We start from the raw sequence: 7,884 nt of genomic DNA, 5'->3' as shown, positions 1-7,884 counted from the left end.
GTTCATATTTTTTGTTGTTTTGCGCAACAATAGATAAACAAAACAATTAAGGCACGTGCACAGCCAGAGCCGGATAGCCGGAGAGCCGGAGAGTCGGAGCGTCTCGTTCGGGGTTAAACCTCATCGATAGCCCTGAGCCGGACCGAACAACCTAATCAAAGTGTTATCTGGTCCAACAACCACCACCCCAAGGATCTAGACGTTTAGCTCAATCAAATTCTGTTTTACGCTCTTAACTGATGGCGAACACGTTTTAGCATTCAGCTGAGTCCGTGGGGAAATCTTGTGCCGCATCTTCCTGCCCGCTGCATAATTCATAAATGTGACGTAGTTTGGGGGATGTTGCATGGGCATGGCATGGGCCGTAGCAACACTTTTCGTTGCTATGCCATATGCCGCAAAGTGTTGCACGCGGCGTATGCGTAATTTAAGCCCTGCTTTAATTGAGTTGGCAACATGCAGCAGCACAACGGTGGTGCAACAGCGGGGCAACGGCGGGGCAACAGCTGGGCGACCATGGGGAATTATTAGGTTACAATTTGATGCCGAGTCGCCTGACGATTATGACAGATGGCTGCTGCTTGCTCTTGCTCTTGTTGTTGTTGTTGCTGGAGTGGCAGCTTCTCAAGTGCTTGGCTGCGCTTTTGGCATGTGGCATGCGGCCTGTGGCACGACAGGCGCGGCACTACGTCTGCCTCTCACAGCTCCAGCTTGAGCCTCAATTTCAGCTTGCTTTTTGCAGTCTCAGCCACATGTCATGATTGCTTTTTCGTCGTGGGTGTATGAGAGAGTGTGTGTGTGTGTGTGTTTGCTGTGTGTGTGTGAGTGAGTCATGGTACGTGCTACTGTGCAAAAAGTTATTAAATTTTTATATGCCGTATGTGCGCCTTTCTTTAAGCAGGTTTCCTCTGTTTTATTCCAGCCACTCCTTAATGGCTGCCTAAGTGGAGCAGCGACCGGGGCTGAGCTGAGGGGGGAGCCTTGTGAAGAAAAACAAAAAAGGGTTCACGTGTCGTACGTGGCCGCCATTAGCGTAAACATTTACGGATGCGTTCTTGAGTGCCAGCCAAATTGCTGGCAAAATTATACGAAATTTACTCAATGGGTCAACTAAATAAGTTGAATTTGCCAATTTTACACAAATGTTGTAAATTTTCCATTTAGCCAAAGGCAGTGGGTCGGGCACACAGAAGGGTGGGGGTGAGTGGATGAGTAGGCAAGACAAATAGAATCTGTGTGTGTTTTGTGACTTGAACCAAGGCAAAGTACAGTGGAATGAGCTGATCTGAAATGATTTTTAGGGTGGTTCAGGTAAAGAAGTAAAGAAGAAGATGTAGAATATTAGATATTAATTGTAAAATAAAAGCTGAACTCTGTCAAACTGCTTAAATGCTAAATACAATACTTTAAAATAAATTAAGTTTCGTTTCAATTTTTTTTTTTTTTTTTTATTTTTTTTTTTTTTAGTTCACAGTTCATTTCACGCTTCATCATCTTTTTAAGCTCATTAAAAACTCAATTACTATTTCAATTACCTATTTAAATTACTAACAACTCTCATATAGAGTTCCTGATCTCCCCATTTGACCTTGTAGAAAAATATATATGCCACAGCATAGTTTTTGTGCACTGATTGCCTGGCTGCTGCCCATGGTGGATGTCAAGTGACCCACTGGTCGGTACCAAAGCAAACAGAGCCACAGCCTTAGCCGCAGCCACACGGCCACACGGCCACAGCTGTAGTCGAGCGATATGATCAAAGTGAACAGACAGTTCGGCTTCCATATGTTGTTTGCCAGCCGCCAAATGGGAGGTGGCTGTGGGCGAGTGGTGTGGTGGGGTGTGGCACACACTGTGGACTGTCAGGTTGGGTGGGGACTGTGGTGCATCAACGTCAACAACATCATCATAAATGGCAATGCGATGCGATGCGATGCGATGCAGTGGGGCAACCTACTTACTGCACAGTTGCAGCTGCTGCAGCTAAAAGCATCAATCAATGGCTCAGCTTTGTCTATGCCACTGGCTGCCTGAGTGAGTCTGTTGCAATGAGAGCGCCATCTATTGGCAGCTGGCTGACACTAAACAATGATGTTCATGAGCAGCGAGATCAGTTCTCGCCTCGACGCTCTGCCACTCAATGAAATTTCCATTCAGCTTGACACGCGGCCTAATGAATTTCAATGAAACACACACACATGCACACTCAGACACTCTGTTAAATTTACGTAACGTTAAATTTCGTATAATGAACATCTGTGCAAACAGCGCTCAAATACACGTACACACCCCAGCCCCGGACACACTCTGGCCCTGGTCAGTTGAACTGCGCTTCTGCCGCAGCAGTAGGCAGTAGCACATCCGCATCTCATCTCGCTGCTGATAGTCGTCAGCATCATCATCATCATCTTTATGATCGTTATGAAGCATCCGTTGTGATCCAATTTTCACAGCTGGCCGTTTTGGCGTGCTAATGAAATCGAGCGCGTTTTTATTAGTTTTTATGGCATTTGTCAGCGCCGCGCACGGACGGACAAACAGTCGGACGGACGGACGAACACTCGAATGTATCGAGTACAAAAGTATCGAGTATAAACTGTATGCAATGCAGCTGTAATTGAATCGCGGCGTGTGGCTTAATTGAGTCCAAGACACACACACACAAAATCAACTGCAAAAAAAAAAAAAAAAAAACAACAGCAAAAATCAACAAAAAATCGAAACAACAACAAAGCCCACTGACAGACTTGTCCGTCAATTCGCCGCACGCTGTCCATTCGCCGTGGCCACCAGCGTCGATCGGCACTCAAAGATCAAGCCGGAGCCTCGCAAATTAGCTGAATGTGTCTCGATATCGCGATCTACATAGATCTTGGCGATCTCTGCTGTCGATCGCATGCAAATTTTCTAATTGTTATTAACAATTGCCGCTGGGCATAGTTAAGCAATTAAAAGACACCAGACGTAAATGCAGACGGTAATAAAAGCCGTTAGTTTTGCCTTTTTTGCTTTTGGCCGCTCGAACACAATTTGTCGGACTTTTGATTGGGCTGAGTAAAGAAAACTAAATGGCATGACGGACTATGTGGTGTAAGTTGTAACAGGCTGGGAATGGAGAGTGTATTTAAGATTATGTATTGTATTATAAAATAAAAAAAATTACTATTAACACATTAATTGCTCAACTGCTCTGATATTTTTCTTATTTTAAATAGAGCTTTAAATATACTATTATTATTATCAATTTATCCTAATTTAAAATAAAAAATAAAATTTAAAAAAAATAAATTTATATTATCTCGTTTATAGCATTTACTCCAATAAACTACTCTATTTCAGCGCAGGGTATTTCATAGTGACATCTTTACTTAGTTTTCTGTCTTTTTGCTTCTTTCTAGTTTGCTTTTCGATTGAGTTTTCGTTTTCGAATTAGCTGTGGATTATGTCATGCAATTAACAATGGCACATTGCGCATTGCCTTTGCTGCTGTTGTTGTTGTTGTTGTTGTAGCTACCGCATTTCGGCTTTGTCAGTGGCACGTTTTGCACTACGTTGCAAAACAAATGCTCGCACGGGCATTCGCATTCGCATTTGCCGTCGCACTCGCACTCACAGTCAGTTCGCTATTCGCATTCGCATTCGAATTCGCACTCGTTCTCAAATTTGGCTTGGAATGGCAATTGCAGTCGACGATGTGTTGCGTGCACTTTGTGAAGTTTTGTGGTTGCCATTTGTGCAGCTACCGTTGATTAACAGTTGTTATTGTTGTTGCTGTTGTTTGGTGCGGCATGTAATTAAGCAGCATTGACATGTCTAGTTCGAGTTCGAGTTCGAATTCGACAACTGAGCTCTGAGCAAATTGACGTAAGCGCATGCGTCAGCGTTGATTGATGCGGGCATTTATTATGCACAGCAGGAGTGAGAGAGTATGAAAGATAGAGCGGGGCGAAGAGAGAGGGTAGGTGTAACACGGTTCGGCAATCTGTGATCTCCGCAGCCGCCGGTAGAGCAAGTGAGCTCGACATCTGACTGGGCGTGACTTTGGCATTGTCGTCAGCTAATGCTAATGTTGTGTGACAAACGCACACTTGTGAGTGAGAGAGAGAGAGAGAGAGAGAGAGAGAGACTATGTGAGCATGCGAGTGTGTGTGTGTAAAGTTATGTCAAGGCTATTTGTAACAGCGCTATCATCAACACCATCTCATTGTCTGCCAGTGACACCTGTTGGCGAGAGTTGGCGATTCCAACTAGCTGAGGATAAGTACATATTTTAATTTGAAAGATATATTAAATATGTTATTATATTACATGTTTTACAAATAATATTGACTAAATGTGAATTGATTTGTATTTGGCACGCTGAATAATGTAAAAATTATGTGCAAAAATCTTAATATCAATTGACAGGCATATTAATTCCCAATGTACTTGTTTGTTATCTCTCAGAAATCAAATTTATGTAACAACTCCACATTCTTAATTAAAATGAGCTAAGCAAAATGTGAACAAAATGCGAAACGGCTTAATAACGAGTTGTTGCCTTATTAATATTCAATATAACATATACTATAGATATACATATATATATGAATATATTTAAATACCCTATAGAGAGATTGCTGATAATCAATATCCGTTTGAAGTGCGAGCTCTTCACACTTGCCACACTTTAGGGAGTGGTGCCACCACATCGCAATTAGTGTAAAAGATGTTGGCCAGATATCTACGATATGGAGAAATTCAGCTAGAACTAATACCACTAATTGGCCCAATTCTCACTTTTTTCTCCTGACAGAGACAGAGGGAGCCCACGCAGCTATCGAGGTGGAAACGGACCGGACAGCTCATAAATAAACAAAAAACTAAAAAAAAAAAAAAAAAACAGCAGCGTGCAACATGAGCAACAAGAAACAGAACAAGCTGGCAACATGGGTGTCAGACAGGCCGAGTAGGTTTTATATGCAGATGCGATCAAGACGACGCCTGCAGATCACGTTGCCAGTGGAGAGAACGGGGATGGGATGACTGCAGGGAGGAGAGAGGAGAGTGGAGAGTCGTTCCGGTACGTGTGAGCTGATATGTTGGGTGGTCTGTTCCAAATCAATTGCGGCCCTCCGTAGCAAAGCATAACGAAAGCAGCAGAGCGAGAGAGTGGGTGAGACAGGGTGAGAGAGAGAGAGGGAGAGAGAGAAGAGGGAAACGAAGCCCACAGGATGGGGCAGTGTTGTTTATTTTGCATAAATGTTGCCCCAAATATTGCAGCTGTAAACACATATAATGAATGCCAGCGATCGAAGCTCGATGATGATCAGCTTGGAGCTCTGCGACTTTTTGCTTCAATAAATATTTGTTTAAAGTTCCGCACTCCCTGGAGCAGAGGCTGAGGCAGTGGCAGTAGCAGAGGCAGGGGCAGGGGCAAGTGGCAACTGGAGAGCGGCAAGTGGCCGAGCGCTCTGCATGCGCCCACACACGCCCAGTCATTGTGGCTTGGAGTGGACCACCAAGCAAGATCGATGGATGTTGCAGCTGCTGCCGCAAATATGCTAAGTGCTCAGTTCGTCCTCTTCTTCTTCTTTCTCTTCCTCTGATTGTTGCTGTTGTTGTTGGCTCTTTCTGTAAACAATTGGGGGCAGACGAACTGCAAACATTTTATTGGCTACGCTTGTGCTGCTTCATTTTTATTGAGTTTACTTCAAACAGTCGGCACTCCACACTCCACAAGCCACATGCCGCAAGCCGCACGCCACTTCATAGTGCCACACAACGCCCACAGCCAACAGCCAACAGCCAGCAGCAGCAGCCGGCGCATCTCTTTTTTCAACACCTTCTTATAGGCTGCCACACATCTGCTGCCGAAGACGCCGATCGAGAAGTCTCTGCCATAAACAAGAAACTTTTCATAATTTCGATTCCACTTTGATTCCTTATCGATTAATTGTATACACACAGATACATACATACATGCATATGTATGTGCTATAAGAGGCATATACATATATGCATGATTAACATGTCTTGTGTAGTGGCTGCCCCTTCGTCAATGCGTGGCATGAAGTGCTGCCCTGTGTTGATGTTGTTGAAAATTCAACAACATACAAAAAACGTTTGCTGCCACTGCGATTTGTTTGGGTGGCATGTTCAGCCTCAGCCACAGCTGCTTGAAGCTGCCACAAAAAAAAACCTTTAAAAAAAATGAAAAAGCGGAAAATCGGAAATCTGGGCATCGTAGCTGTCGGCACAGCTCTGGCCATGTGCTTTATCCACGTTGTTGTTGATGTTTGGCTTCACTTTTTTCACTTTTGGCTGAATCATTTTTGACAGAGCTGTGAAATGTTTATAAGTAAATTTCCCGGCCAAAACAATCAAACGAAGTTGCCTTCATTAATAAAGAATATCTTTTTATTTCTGCTTAAAATTTACTCAAAGTCCAAAATATAATGTAGAGAAACAGAAGAGCTTTAAAGTTAATATAAGCTATGTTTATAGTATATGCAAATTTTAAAATTTAAATAAATAAATATTTCTGATAAAAATAAATTATTTAGTTGACTGTATAAAACTCATTTTAAAAGTTCTCCCAACAAAAAATCAAATGTTTTACATTTTACTCACAGTAAAAATATTTTAAACAACCTGTAACACACGCATTTTATAATAAATACGCTTCAAACCATCTTTTATGTTACTTTTATATGGTCAAATTATTTAAAAAAAAAAATAAAAATATTAGTCAACAGTGACCTGCTCCAGGTGAGGCTCGAACTCACAACCCCGGCATAGCTCATACACAATAGTACTGATTATAAGTACCGTGCGCTAACCAATTGCGCCACTGGAGCTGTTGCTCGATGTCTGCCAAATGCGCATCTAAAGCGGAGAGCCACTGAGAACTAGAATATTTGCTGAGCGAATTCTGACTCTCGCGCATTGCTCTCACTTTCGCTCTCTCGTTTTCTTACTCATTCTCAATCATTTTGTGGCACGCTGGTCGTGCGTGTGTTTGTGTTCTCGAGCATGTGTGTGTGGTTGTATGCATGACATTTGAAATTTTGTTAATGCCGTGTTAATTCGCCGCGGCAGCAAAGCTGATAAGAATGTATGCTTATATAAAATTCATTTTAAAACCGAATAAATTGAGTCACTGAGAGCATGTAGTGCCGGCTAATTGATGCAATAGACTATCGACAATCGGCAATCGGCATGACAACAATATTAATTATAAATATGTATTAATGCATTGAAAAGTGAAATTAGTTTAGTAACAGTTTTTACTTTCAATGGACCGGCGATCCAGCCCTTGCACAACTAAAGTAAACAATGTAAATTTTATGCTTTTCACTTTCGTTGCGAGAACAGGTGCAGGTTTAGCGGCGATTACGAAAAGCCCGTTAAAATTGCAGCGACATCAGATCCAGCTCCCAGCTCCAGTTGGCACAATGCGAAACGTTAAACAAAACAAAAACTGAAAAGAAAAAAAAAAGAATAAAACAAGAGCAAACAGCAACAAAAAAAACAGTTACAATTCGATTTCAAATGAATTGCAAAATGCAGCGAAAACAATAGAGTGTGCGGAAAAGTAGAGCGAGGGAGAGCGCGGCGAAGCGGGGCGAATAAGCTCAAGCTCAACTGTGCACTGTGTACCGAGCACGGCGATTACTGAGAAAATCAAGCTCGGAGTCAGTCAGGAAATGCAAATTGCGCTAATTACGTTGGGCATAAAGCGTTGCGATATTTACTGTTGTATGCGCTGTACTTGCTGTTGTTGTAAGTGTTATTGCCATAATCGTTTCTAACTGAATAAAAATAAAATGCAATGCAATGAACATAAAGTACCCTCACACACACACACACACTTCCATATGCATATGTATAGCTAAGTGCAAC

General features: G+C 42.4%; 1 non-coding gene across 1 annotated transcript; it reads right to left on the bottom strand.

The window, feature by feature from the left end:
• Window positions 1-6,742: 6,742 nt before the first annotated feature.
• On the bottom strand, window positions 6,743-6,839 carry Trnai-uau. Its single transcript has 2 exons — window positions 6,802-6,839; window positions 6,743-6,778 (listed from the first exon to the last, which is right to left on the bottom strand). It is a non-coding gene; the product is annotated as a tRNA-Ile (tRNA).
• Window positions 6,840-7,884: the final 1,045 nt, after the last annotated feature.

Source organism: Drosophila mojavensis, unplaced genomic scaffold (assembly GCF_018153725.1).
Source record: "Drosophila mojavensis isolate 15081-1352.22 unplaced genomic scaffold, ASM1815372v1 contig_74, whole genome shotgun sequence".
Classification (NCBI taxonomy): domain Eukaryota; kingdom Metazoa; phylum Arthropoda; class Insecta; order Diptera; family Drosophilidae; genus Drosophila; species Drosophila mojavensis.
Note: the sequence above shows the minus strand (reverse complement) of the source record. Positions and strands in the feature narration are given on the sequence as shown.